This window comes from Semicossyphus pulcher, unplaced genomic scaffold (assembly GCF_022749685.1).
Source record: "Semicossyphus pulcher isolate SPU_LCO1_2020_fin unplaced genomic scaffold, fSemPul1.0.p SCAF_27, whole genome shotgun sequence".
NCBI classification, from domain to species: domain Eukaryota; kingdom Metazoa; phylum Chordata; class Actinopteri; order Labriformes; family Labridae; genus Semicossyphus; species Semicossyphus pulcher.
Window position 1 is genome coordinate 8,353,069 of NW_027211701.1, and position 12,545 is coordinate 8,365,613.

Here is a 12,545-nt window from a genome sequence, read left to right on the forward strand (position 1 = left end):
AGTGTAATGGTCCTTTCCTGAAATCTGAACGACGCAACACATCTGGGTTTGTACCACAGCCCACCTACTGGGAAAGCATGTCCTCAAACAAGCTGTTTTGATTTGGCTCCCCTTCCTAGGTAAGAAGGGGAGTCATTTGCACAATGCCCACCTCCATGGTGGATAGCAACGCCCACTCCCCTCTGCTGTCTGTGCACGACAGCTGCCATTGTTGTTTTTCACTACTGCAGACTCTGAGATATCGAAGATTAGAGCGAGACACGTCAACTGTTCTGTCGTTGGCTGCAGGAACCAGCATAAATGTTTAAATGCTCTCCCAGCATCAGAGGATAAAGACATACAGTTATAAAAACTGCTTCACCTCCGACGGCTTCAACAACGAGGGTCAGTACAAAGTTGCCTTGCTTTCAAACTGACCTTTAAAGATGGATCCATACCAACTGTACGTGAACCAACAACAGCAAATGTGCAACGGTTAATTTTCGCCATTTAGTAATAATATTTTGTTTATTCCAAGTAAGTTACAGTCAGCTGCAGGTCTGTGTGACATACAGTGCTGTGTGTGTGTGTGTGTGTGTGTGTGTGTGCGCGCGCGCGCGCGTTGGTTTCACCGGATTATGAGGACATTTTACCTGTTTACATACTTACATTATTAGGACATCATGGGATTATGAGGACACATGCCATGTCCTCATAATTCAAACAGTGTAACGGCACTCAGGAGGCTCAGACTAAGTTCCTCCCGCTTTTTCTCGAAATGTCCCCATAAGTCCCTAAACCTGAATTCTAGTGTGTCCGTGTGTATGCTCACAGTGTATAATTGCCGAGGGGGGAGGAGCAACTCCATACACGTTTTAGCGCCATTCACACACAGAATGAGCGCTATTCATTGGCTAAACATCCCTGCTCAGCGATTGGCTGCAGTCAAAGTCAATCAGGCAGGTACTGATCAGTGATTGGCTGCATCTGAAGTCAATCAGGAAGTCGGGGAATTTACGTCAAGATCTAGAGGCCAGCCTCGCAGGGGGCACAGAAAACACCTGCGGACATCCGAAATGGCGACTGATAGGCGAAACTAAGGATTTGGAATTAATAAACTGGTAAGTAGTACTGTTTTCGATATTTTAACATGTGATGTATCTAGGGAAGATCATATTTGAAGTTTCACAATATTTTCTTGCCGTTGTTTTTTTAAAACCCGGCTAGCGGAGGTGTTCAATTGTAAGTCGTATATACTTAGTAAACACACCGACGTCGGTCGCTACTACTGCTGCTGCTCCTCTCAGGGATTCATCCGCTCTTAATTGTCTCTTAGCTGTCGAAGTGTTAGCGGACTAGGGGAGCAGACAGGCCGCCCCCGGTACCTGCCAGCACCGGTCACGCCATTCGGCAGACCACGTTGGCCCCAGTGTACTACAGCCGTAAGGTTTAAATGTCCATGTTCCCCTAACAATTATAGCAATACGGCAGGCAAAAACTTCCATTAAATGTAAGGATATTCTTTCAGACTGTTATGCAAAATACACATTGACAACAGGGGTTATTTTCGCCGCGACCGCTTCCGCGGTGTTCCGCAGCCATCTCGGTTGTGCTCGCGCAGTACACCACCAGGCTCGAGGCGGCTGTAACGACGGAGGACTGGCCGCTCTCTGGCTGACTCCGTGATCGCAATCCGCGGCGTTAGTCGTTAATCCCGGCCACTATAGTCGCAGAGCACTGCCATCTCTCCTGATGACTCCGCGGTCGTTGCATAAAAATATGATCAGCCTAAATCTAAAGCTATAATATCCTGTAATTTTTATGAGCGGAGTGCTTACATATGTTCTTCTAACATCTTGAGAGTTGAGAAATATTGTGTTGACGTTTTTACATTCATAATGGTTTTGGATCAAATGATTTGTTTATGAAAAATCATGTTTTCTCAATTCATTTTGTCTCATACCTAGTCAGAAATCTCCACTTCAGTAGCACTTACAGACACCAAACTCTCCACTTGTATTCATATCTATATTTAAAAGGTTTTTACAGTGGGGTGTGTTCATTTATAACTTAATTTATTCATTTTATTCCTAAAAACGTGGATTTTCAAGAAAGAATAACTGATGTGATTTGACATGAAATATAGCTGACTAACAGTTGTCCAGCAACAACCACATGCATTTATAACATTCATTAATGTACCCCTCTTTTCTGTAGTGATGCTTTTTCACCAAAAGAGATGTCACTGTCTATTACTTATTGAACTTTGGAATTTATTGCTATTGTTAATACTATCATCACGATGAATAAAGATTGATTTACTACTTAATACTCAGCATTATCTCTGGAAATGATTACAGCAAAGATGACAGAGAGGAGGAGGAGGAGAAAGACTCCTGAACAGGATGCTGTGGACCATATCATTCTGGGCCAAGACAAACCTTTCCTAGAGGAAGATTCATTAACACATTTAAAGGTAAGTTTTTCATCTAATATACCATTGTTTTGATGCTACTGACATAGTCACATCAAAGCCTCTCTATTTAATTCTAGCAGTTTTATTCATCTTCAAGTTAAAAGGCTTCATGTTAATGTTAATGAACACCTTTACATGCAAGTGTGGAGATTATTGTAGAAAACAGTCGGTACTGAACAAGCAAATATAAAAATTGTTCTGTGACCCAAATGTACCTGGGGTCTGTTTCAGAAAGCGGGTTCAGTGAAACCCCGAGTTTGTTAACCCTGAAATGAGGGAAACCTCGGGTTTGCCGTTTCAGAAAGAGAGGTAACTTTAACTCTGAGTTGGTTACTATGGTAACTGAGTCTGTGAACCTCACCTGGTCGCGAGCAGGTTTTCTTCAGGACACTCAGAGTTTCGCTCTGTCTCCTCCCTCTAGAATATAAAACCGTCATTCGACTTCCTCATTCATTCAGCCCGTCTCACGCGTGTGTTTGAGCGGTTACCGAATTAAAAGAAGAAACGTTGCGTCTCTGTGCTGCTCTGACCGCTTTGCAAAAGTCTTTTATAATTATGATAAAAATCAAAAGACAAATCTGTGTCAAAGTCATCATGTGTAGATTTTCCACCACCACTGCCGAGAGCGCTCAGATAAGACGCCGTAAGTTATTGGATTTTTTATTTTGTTTTAAACTAACACATTCAGTTTAATCAACATGAATTATAATGTATGTGAAGTCAGCATCATGTTAGGGATAAAGCTGATGCACATTAAAACAGCCACTGAATGATATTTAATCTGTTTGATATTTAAAATCTGACTGAAGTGAGGTTCAGCCATGAGCCTGTTCTGCCTGAGCCGCACCTTTCAATGATGTTCTGCTGTTTTATTTTTAACTGCTTCCATGTACGTTTTTTTCTCCTGCTGGATTGCTCCTAAATTAATATAAATTTTAGCTTCCGGTCGTGATTAAGTATTAAATAAATAGACCAGTTCAAACTTGCGCGTTTACTCGAGCAGCAGTTTCTTCCCACGCCGCTTCTCTCTCTTTTGCAGCTGCAGCCGTGTTACTTTATTTTTCTAAAAACATGCTCGTATTCACTGAACGTCCGCATGAGGATTTCGAGCTCCACTGGTGTGACGTAGGAGGACCTCTTTTGTGTACCGTTGTCATGGTGAATCGTGGTATCGGGGCTCCATTAATGCTGGCTTTTCTATAGTCAGCGTGCACGCACTTAACTCCGGCTGAACAGAGTTAATTGAACTAACTCAGATGAGCTTTTCTGAAACCAAAAAGCCAGCAAATTTTAACTCGGAGTAAGTCAAGGGGTTAGACTGAGGGTATGTTGAACCTCCTTTCTGAAACGGACCCCAGGTCTAATACATGTGGGCAGCCCATCCAGATAAAACCCACATGTGGTTAACAGTGTAAAGTAACTTGTTACCTACATGCCACATTTTTCAGGATTTATCTTACTTTAATTCTCTTAGTAAGACTCAGTTTTATTTTATGGCTTTTTATACACTGATTGTGATTGTAACCAGAAGGCAATATTTGTTAATTTTTTATAAATATACCCCATATATCACCATCGATTAATCGCCATTAAGAATTTAACTGATTTTAAAAATGTCTTAATCGACAATCAGAGGCAGGCACAAATACAATAAAAAAGTATTGTACAATAACGGATATATCCAAATAAAACACAAAATACTGGTATGAGAAAATGTATTTAATTAAAAAGTAATTTGTCATGTAAAAAATGCAGAAGACATTTTACATTAACTGATATTACATTTTAATCATTTAGTCACCTCAGTATGGGCTGGATTTTGTTGCCAGTTGTTGAATAGCAACTGACAGGAGCGCCTTAATTAAAATTAAGTCATTATTTTGTGTCATTTCATTTAAAATTTAAGTAACTTCATGTTTACTTTATCTGTTCTTTTAACTCCTAATATAGTCAACTCTGATTTTACATCAAACATAGATCATGGCAGTGGTTAAAACAGTTTTCTAAAGGAAAAATGTCACATAACCTATTTTATATATGATTAATTGATAATCAATTGTTAAGGCAGCCGACTTAGAATAGATTACAGAAATTACTTACAATTTGCATCCCTAGTTGTAACTGTTTAAATTATTTTATCTTTTATAATTTAAGTTCTGGATCGTATTTGCTTTTATTCTATTTTTTTTATGGTAACGCACTTAATAACTAAGGTTCTGTATAAATTGTTGTTGTTGTTGTTGTTGTTGTTGTTGTTGTTGTTGTTGTTGTTGTTATTATTATTATTATTAAACAGCAATAAATGGGGTTAGTTGCCTCACAAATAGTTGGACTTAGTTTAATGTTTTCATTTTTTTCTTTCTATTTAGGGAGAGGTGTTTTTACACGGGAATTCATTGCACCATCAACTTTCGTGGTGGACTACTGTGGAATTCTGTCACTGAGTAAGGGTCTAGATGACGCAAACAACAACTATTTATTCGATTTCATCTGGAATGGAAGTCGCTATTGGTAAGTTTGCTGGTTTTTAATTCACCAAAATGTGTTTCTTTTTAAAATGTTACTTATCTCAAAATAAGTCAAGTCGTTTTATTTGTAGGGTACATTAAAGGACAACAAACACTGACCAAAGTGCTTTACACAGAGGTTAAATTTTAGGATTATTTGATTGACAGGTTGGTACCTGGTTGCCTAGCTGATTCTTTATTATTATAGGTCTCCTTGGCCTATGGCCTACATTTCTTAAAGCCACTATATGGGCTTTGTTATACCTCCATTATAAAATAGAACTTTATTAGGTCATGAAACAAATCAGTTCAAAATTGTATGTGACATACCATGGACATAAGCTCAGAGCTAGCTCTCACATTGCAATCATCATCCTATAAGACAAGTGTCATCTTTCCCCACCCAGGCCTCTTCTTCCATTTCCTCCTTATAGAGAGAAAGCTGCACTTGATAGATCAAGATGGCAAAGCGTGTCCTCCATGTCAGGGATAATTTATAATTATAAATAATCAATGAAATTATCGTTGTGTAACTGTGTAAAGGTGGAATTTAGGAAAGACTCCCAGAAACAGCTGTAAGCAACAATCAAACCTTTGGCTCCTGATAATGCTTTCTGAAAACCTGGATTGAGATAATTAAGGGTGAGTCTTACTGATCTACCCTGTTACAGACCATCCTAAAAGAGGCATGTTGGGCAGGGTGTGTAACACAAGTGTCGGGTAGCGACTTTAATAAACAACAATGGCAATGCTGAGATGTGGCGGTTAATCTCATCCTCTGTGTGCAGTGCAAGGACCTTGTTGTCTCCCCAATTTGAGGACTTTATGTTTGCTGTTCCTTTCTTCTTTGTGCTACTTTCTCGCTGCTGTTAGCTGCTTTTGAAATCCACTGGTTTTGAGTTGCACACATAACGCATCCTCAAAACGTCACACCCCTGTTCTGCCCCGCCAGATTAGCTATTTACACAAACATTGGTTTACCTCTGTTGCGGTTCTGTTACTATCTTACAAACTTATCCTCTAAAATTTGAAGGCTATTCAGACAGACAAAATGTGCAACCTGCTGCAGCCATCTCCGATGAATATGACAGCTTACACAGCTAACTCTCTGCTCTCTTTTGTATAACGCAACCAACTAATACCACCAGGTTTACCTGCTTTCTTGTTTCAGTCCTTGTATCATAAGTTCAGTCAATCAGCCAGTGTGATGGTGGTGGATCTTACTTATTGTTTGACAAATGAGAGGCTGATTAATCATATGATGAAATGACCATCAGTTTTGGAAAGGAAGAATGATAAGACTGTAGCTGTCTAACAACACTATGCTTTTGTTGTACAATATCCTAGTAAGAAAGGTGCAATGGAATATGTGTACAAAAGGTTTCGTTTTACATAAAAGCCAAGGTTGGACTCCACTGAAGGTTTTTCTGTCATTACATTTTGAATAATTTAACCCTAAAGAAAGTTTGAAGTTTTATCTGGTCTATTTGTCTTACAGCATTGATGGTTCGAAAGAGGATGGAACACTTGGACGACTAGCAAATGATCATCACATAAATCCCAAAGGAAAGGAAATATTTCCAGGCGAGGAGATAACCTACAACTATGGCGATTCCTCTTGGCCATGGCACTCAATGGTGAGTTCAGGTTCTCAGGTTCTCATGTTCTCATTCTTGTAATGTCAAGATTTGACATCTTGGCAGTCTGGGCATAGTACTGGTCTGTTTGACTATTATCCTTATGAAGGTGCTCAGATGTCAACACACTTTGTAATGTTTTAGAATACTTGGTACGGTACAGGACTATCTGGTCGCAGCGTGTCTTGTAAGGACGGGAGATGACTTATTGATCATGACTAGAAATTCGCCCATTATATTCAGCAAGTTGAGTCGTGTGTGTGTCGGGGGATGGGAACATCCCTGTCCTGAATTATAAGGACAGCTGTTCTTATGAGGACCATCATATTCCTTCACATATGGGTCACACAAGTTGGTAATGTGTTATGTTTTCAGCATTGAGTAGGCCTAGACCGTAGGTACGCAATTTAAGGCAGGACATGCGTTCATTACTACTACAACTACGATTGGCTACCTACATCCATAATGTACGATATTTGATGCTGAAGAAGGAAGGTCTTGATAGATAAACAGGTTTATTAGAAACCAGCGTTTGCATAAGGCTGTTGTAGGAGTAAAGCACGTCACGGCGTCAACACAAACTGTTGTGAAAGACGTGTAGGTAAAGTTAAAGGAAACGAGCGAGAGACTGACGCAGGGGCGATACATTCGCTTTTTAAATAAGATTCTTATGGTAACTTCTTTGATGCTACTTGAGTTGTTTCTGCTGAATTAGTGTTTCTATTTTTTTCTCCCAAATATGCCAGAAAGTGTCAGTGATGATAATAACCATTCATTTGTAAGTTTAGTAAAACTTAACTTCATTCATGTAGATTGAAATAAATATTAAATATATAAAAGTAAATAAAGTTTTATTTATCTATAAACTATTTAGTTAATAGCGATATTAAACACAGAGTTCCTGTAAATGAATAAACCACAGGTGCAACTTTAAGAACCATGCTCATTCCCCAAACATTGTGCTACAACACTGGCCATTTGTCTGACAGAAATTTCACTTCATAATCAGCAAGGAAGGAAGACAGAAGTAATGAGCCTGTAACATAAAAAAGGCCCAAAACCGATTCTACTGTGTTAATTAAAGGTGTTTTATCCAATCAATGCTGAAAACATAACACATTACCAACTTGTGTGACCCATATGTGAAGGAATATGATGGTCCTCATAAGAACAGATGTCCTTATAATTCAGGACAGGGATGTTCCCATCCCCCGACACACACACGACTCAACTTGCTGAATATAATGGGCGAATTTCTAGTCATGATCAACAAGTCATCTCCTGTCCTTACAAGACACGCTGCGACCAGATAGTCCTGTACCGTACCAAGTATTCTAAAACATTACAAAGTGTGTTGACATCTGAGCACCTTCATAAGGATAATAGTCAAACAGACCAGTACTATGCCCAGACTGCCAAGATGTCAAATCTTGACATTACAAGAATGCATTCCAACTTACATTCTGGTCCTCTGGTGTGTAAGGAGTTGCGCTGATTTTTATAAGTTTATAATAGTTCCACAACTGACTGAACACATATTCAGTAATAAGAACCCTTACATAAAGAGAAAGTGAATTTTACATAGAAAAATTCCCAAATAACAAATTATCTCAGGGCTCGTAGTTTTAATGGCAGGGCCAGTGAATATGTAAAGTTACTGGAGTGCCAGTGGAAAATTGTGCTCATTGTCAACCCCTGAATAAAGATAAAGATTGTTAATTTAAACTAGTTTAATCTTTATTTTGTGGGGTAGGGAGATATTGGCCGATTAATCGGCTCTCGGCTTTTTCCTCGTATTATATCGGCCTTTAAAAATCCACTGTCGGTCGACCTCTAGTTTATTAATTTACAGGAACTCTGTAGTGATACAAGTGAAGCCACGACAGAACTCGGCGCAACTCCTTACACACCAGAGGACCAGAATGTAAGTTGGAATGCATTCTTGTAATGTCAAGATTTGACATCTTGGCAGTCTGGGCATAGTACTGGTCTGTTTGACTATTATCCTTATGAAGGTGGTCAGATGTCAACACACTTTGTAATGTTTTAGAATACTTGGTACGGTAAAGGTTGTGTGTGTGTCGGGGATGGGAACATCCCTGTCCTGAATTATAAGGACAGCTGTTCTTATGAGGACCATCATATTCCTTCACATATGGGTCACACAAGTTGGTAATGTGTTATGTTTTCAGCATTGAGTAGGCCTAGACCGTAGGTACGCAATTTAAGGCAGGACATGCGTTCATTACTACTACAACTACGATTGGCTACCTACATCCATAATGTACGATATTTGATGCTGAAGAAGGAAGGTCTTGATAGATTTCTCAGTTCCGTTGTCATTGTGTAAAACACCTTTTAATTAACACAGTGGAATCGATTTTGGGCCTTCAAATTGTATATTACAGGCTCATTACTTCTGTCTTCCTTCCTTGCTGACTATGAAGTGAAATTTGTGGCTGACCCTGGGGGGGAAGAGAACTCAGAGAAGTCAGGAACAAGAGTAGAGTTTCAGGAGAAGAGCACGAGAGGAAGTTGCTTGCAGCTTTATAATCTTGGGACCAGAGGGGTCTGGTCTCTGTGGTCCCTCTCTAGCCCCACCCATGAGGAGAAGGCTCTGAGATTGAGATTATTTTTTTAAAGCATTAAAATCAATATTGCCTACTTGACATATTTAATTCTTCCATATCTGAAAGTTGGGCTCTGTCAACAGAAAGATACCAAACACTTGATATTAATTGTTGAATAAAACCTGTTGAAAGGGGATTAAATGAATTTAAACACTTAAACAACAAGGTTGATGGCAACATCCGTTATGATGACAAAAAGTATATAAATGTACACGTACACGTCATACATATGCACAGGTAAACCTTTCTGCACATCACATGAATGGATCAAATGACCTCACTTGTCCACATGTGGTCTTCCTTTGTTAGCAGACAGACATGAGGAGGAGGTGTGATCAGGATGAGGAGAACTGCAGTTTCAGATTCACGTTAAAACAATTTTCACAGTATTAAAATATCTTAGCTCCGCATAACATTACTTTAAGTACATTTGAATTGCATAGGAGAATCAGTCACTTTAGTCCTTATATTCTCTGCAGAAAGGATGTGTCTGCATGTGAGTTATCTTCTCTGGAATGTGAGAAGGGTCGTAAACTTGGGGGATGGTTGATACCTAAATTGACCATTTGTACAGCATTCATCTTACAGACTCTGCATGTGTCTGTTCCAATGATCAGAATACTTTGTAAAAAGATGCGGAATTAAGGTCAAGGCGATTCACGCTACACTCTATAAGTAGTCTGCTCACTCCACCCGACCATGTTGGGTATCATATGAAACTAGAGAATCTACCCTTTCCATTGATAACAAGCATAACAAAATAACAATCCATGATACCACTCCATTTGGACATCAAACACACTTTGGGTACTTTCGGTATCTGAGTGGCCTAATTAATGGACACTTGGCCCTGTCCTAACCTTACTAAAAACCTTTGTTGAATCATTGTGCTTAGCTATATTTCAATCTATGTTGGCACAGTAGCAGTCAAGGAGTTGCTGAATGAATTCATTGCCATCCCTGTGCATTGGATCATTGCTGTCATGGTATTATCCACTGTCTAATCCTGAAAAAATGTAGGCAAGGACAAAAATTCTCTGGTTTATTACAATTTGCAAAGGCATAATTATAGTCAATGTTACATCCCTGAGGTCTTACCTATCCAAAGACACCAAGCTCATGAATATAGACCAGATAGTTGTCAAGCTAGTCTTAATTTATTTTCAAATTTTTGTCTAGAGCAACTCCCCTCAGCAACCTAGGGCTTAAGTGAATTCATTGAATATGAACCTTTTTTAATTTCAGGTGTAGGGTCAGGCTTGGTCTTCATATGTTGCATTACAGTTCGTTTTGGTTTCAGGTAGGGCTTGAATGTTAAGGGCTTTGGACTAGGCTTTGACTTAATTTCCAGGCCTATGCAAAACCTCGATTTTTAACAACACTTTGGGTATCCTTATCATTTTGTTTAGTTGATTATCATGGAAAGATTTGCATTTTTATTCAGTAATTGAATTTGCCTCTACTGTCATATGGTTCCAGATTGTAGTATCATAGTATTTGTAATTCATTGTGACATTGGGGTTAGAATGGAATCAAACCGTAGGAGCATAAAACTGTTGTTAGTCTTGGATCAACTTGCATAGCTGTCCAAAAGCAAAGTTCAGATTTCTGATTTGGATTGTCAAGTTGAATTGTAAGATTTCAAGGTTTGTTTTTTTTAATAGGAAAAAGAAAACGGGTGGAAATGACCCAGGATGAGGCCAAGAGTTCCAAAGGTAAGGTTTTTATCCATTTCTCTTTTTTTCATTGAAGTTTTAGTAATGGTATAGGGGGGGTATTCCTAAAAGTGGCTTTAGTGAAAATTGACTTTGTTAACCCTGTGATGAGGTTAACTCTAGATTTTCAGTTCCTTAAAGAGAGGTGACTTAAACTCTCAGTTACCGTTTTACTATTTGGAATGTTTTGATCAATATTGAGCTTTTGGCCTTTTTTTCCTTAGAAAAATGAAAAAAGATGGATTGACCCAGGATGAGGCCAAGAGTTCCAAAGGTAAGACTTTTATTTATTTCTGTATTTTTTTTCTTTTCTGTTTTAGGCTTTAGTAATGGTTCAGAGTGGGATTCCAGAAACAAGGTTTCGTGAAAACTCTGAATTTGTTAATCAGTGATGGAACTTTTCTGTCCGTCTGCCACTGTGCTAATTTCCAACCCTGTTGTTAATCCTGTGATGAGGTAATCTCTGGCTTTTCAGTAGAGGTCGACCAATAGTGGATTTTTAAAGGCCGATATAATAACGATAGTTTGTACGAGGAAAAATATAGCTGATTAATCGGCCGATATCTCCCTACCCCACTAAAAAAAAAAATGAAACCAATTTGAATGAACAATCTTTATCTTTATTACACATCCTTACACATACCTGTTGAACTGAAAGTCTGTGTCAAATAAATAACAAAATAAAAACATAAATCTGGAACAGAACATGAATCTCAGAGTAATGAATACCTAAGTAAATAAAATAAGCAGTAAAGAAAATACAATCTGCAAATGAACATCCAACTCTGTTGTTGTGCCCACATTGTGCCTTTCCTCAGCAAAATAGTCCCATAGAGAGACTGTGTTTCCTCCAGCTGCCATCTAATGTAAGAAACAAGAAACATGTCAATCTAGTCAATATAGCTATTAACTAAATAGGCTATCAAATAGATAATGTATATATAACTTTATTATTTACTTTGATATATTTAATATTTATTTCGTCAGTCTCTCGCTCTTTCCCTTTAACTTTAACTACACATTGTTGTTCACAAAAGTTTGTGTTGACGTCGTGGCGTGCTTTACTCCTACAGCAGCCTTATGCAAACACTGGTTTTTAATAAACCCATTTTTGCCACTTGGACTTTGATAATAAGTACGGAGAGTTTCCTGAAGTGTGATCTGCTGGATTACATCGTTGGAAATGTGTTGGATTTGTTTACATGTCGATGCGCTCCGTGGCGTATATCAGGCCAGATGCTGCGCGTCCCGTTACATTTTTAAATACCACTCATTAGTGTTTGTGCACATTACCGGAGTGAGGAGGATCATAAAAAGTGTGATTTCATGTCATGAATGGACAGTTGACGTTACGTGTATGGATTATTTAGAAGAGAAAACGCCACATTGGTACGTAATCTAAGTAACAGTTAAATGATTTGTTTTCCTCCCTGCCTGCCTGTCTTGTATCGTGGAGAGCTGATATTGTTACATTATATTCCAGAGATAACTTCTGAGGGGAGAATTAACTGAAACGAGTCAGATATAATATGAATCACGTACCACTTGTCAGCTGTTCCCGGTACAACAAAGGTTTAGCCCCCACCCACCCCTCTCACGGT

At 38.7% G+C, this 12,545-nt stretch overlaps 1 long non-coding RNA gene across 1 annotated transcript; it reads left to right on the top strand.

The window, feature by feature from the left end:
* Positions 1-921: 921 nt before the first annotated feature.
* Positions 922-11,218, top strand: LOC138605001 (uncharacterized). Its single transcript, XR_011309309.1, has 6 exons — positions 922-1,100; positions 2,340-2,455; positions 4,825-4,966; positions 6,461-6,599; positions 10,894-10,944; positions 11,169-11,218. It is a non-coding gene; the product is annotated as an uncharacterized lncRNA (long non-coding RNA).
* Positions 11,219-12,545: the final 1,327 nt, after the last annotated feature.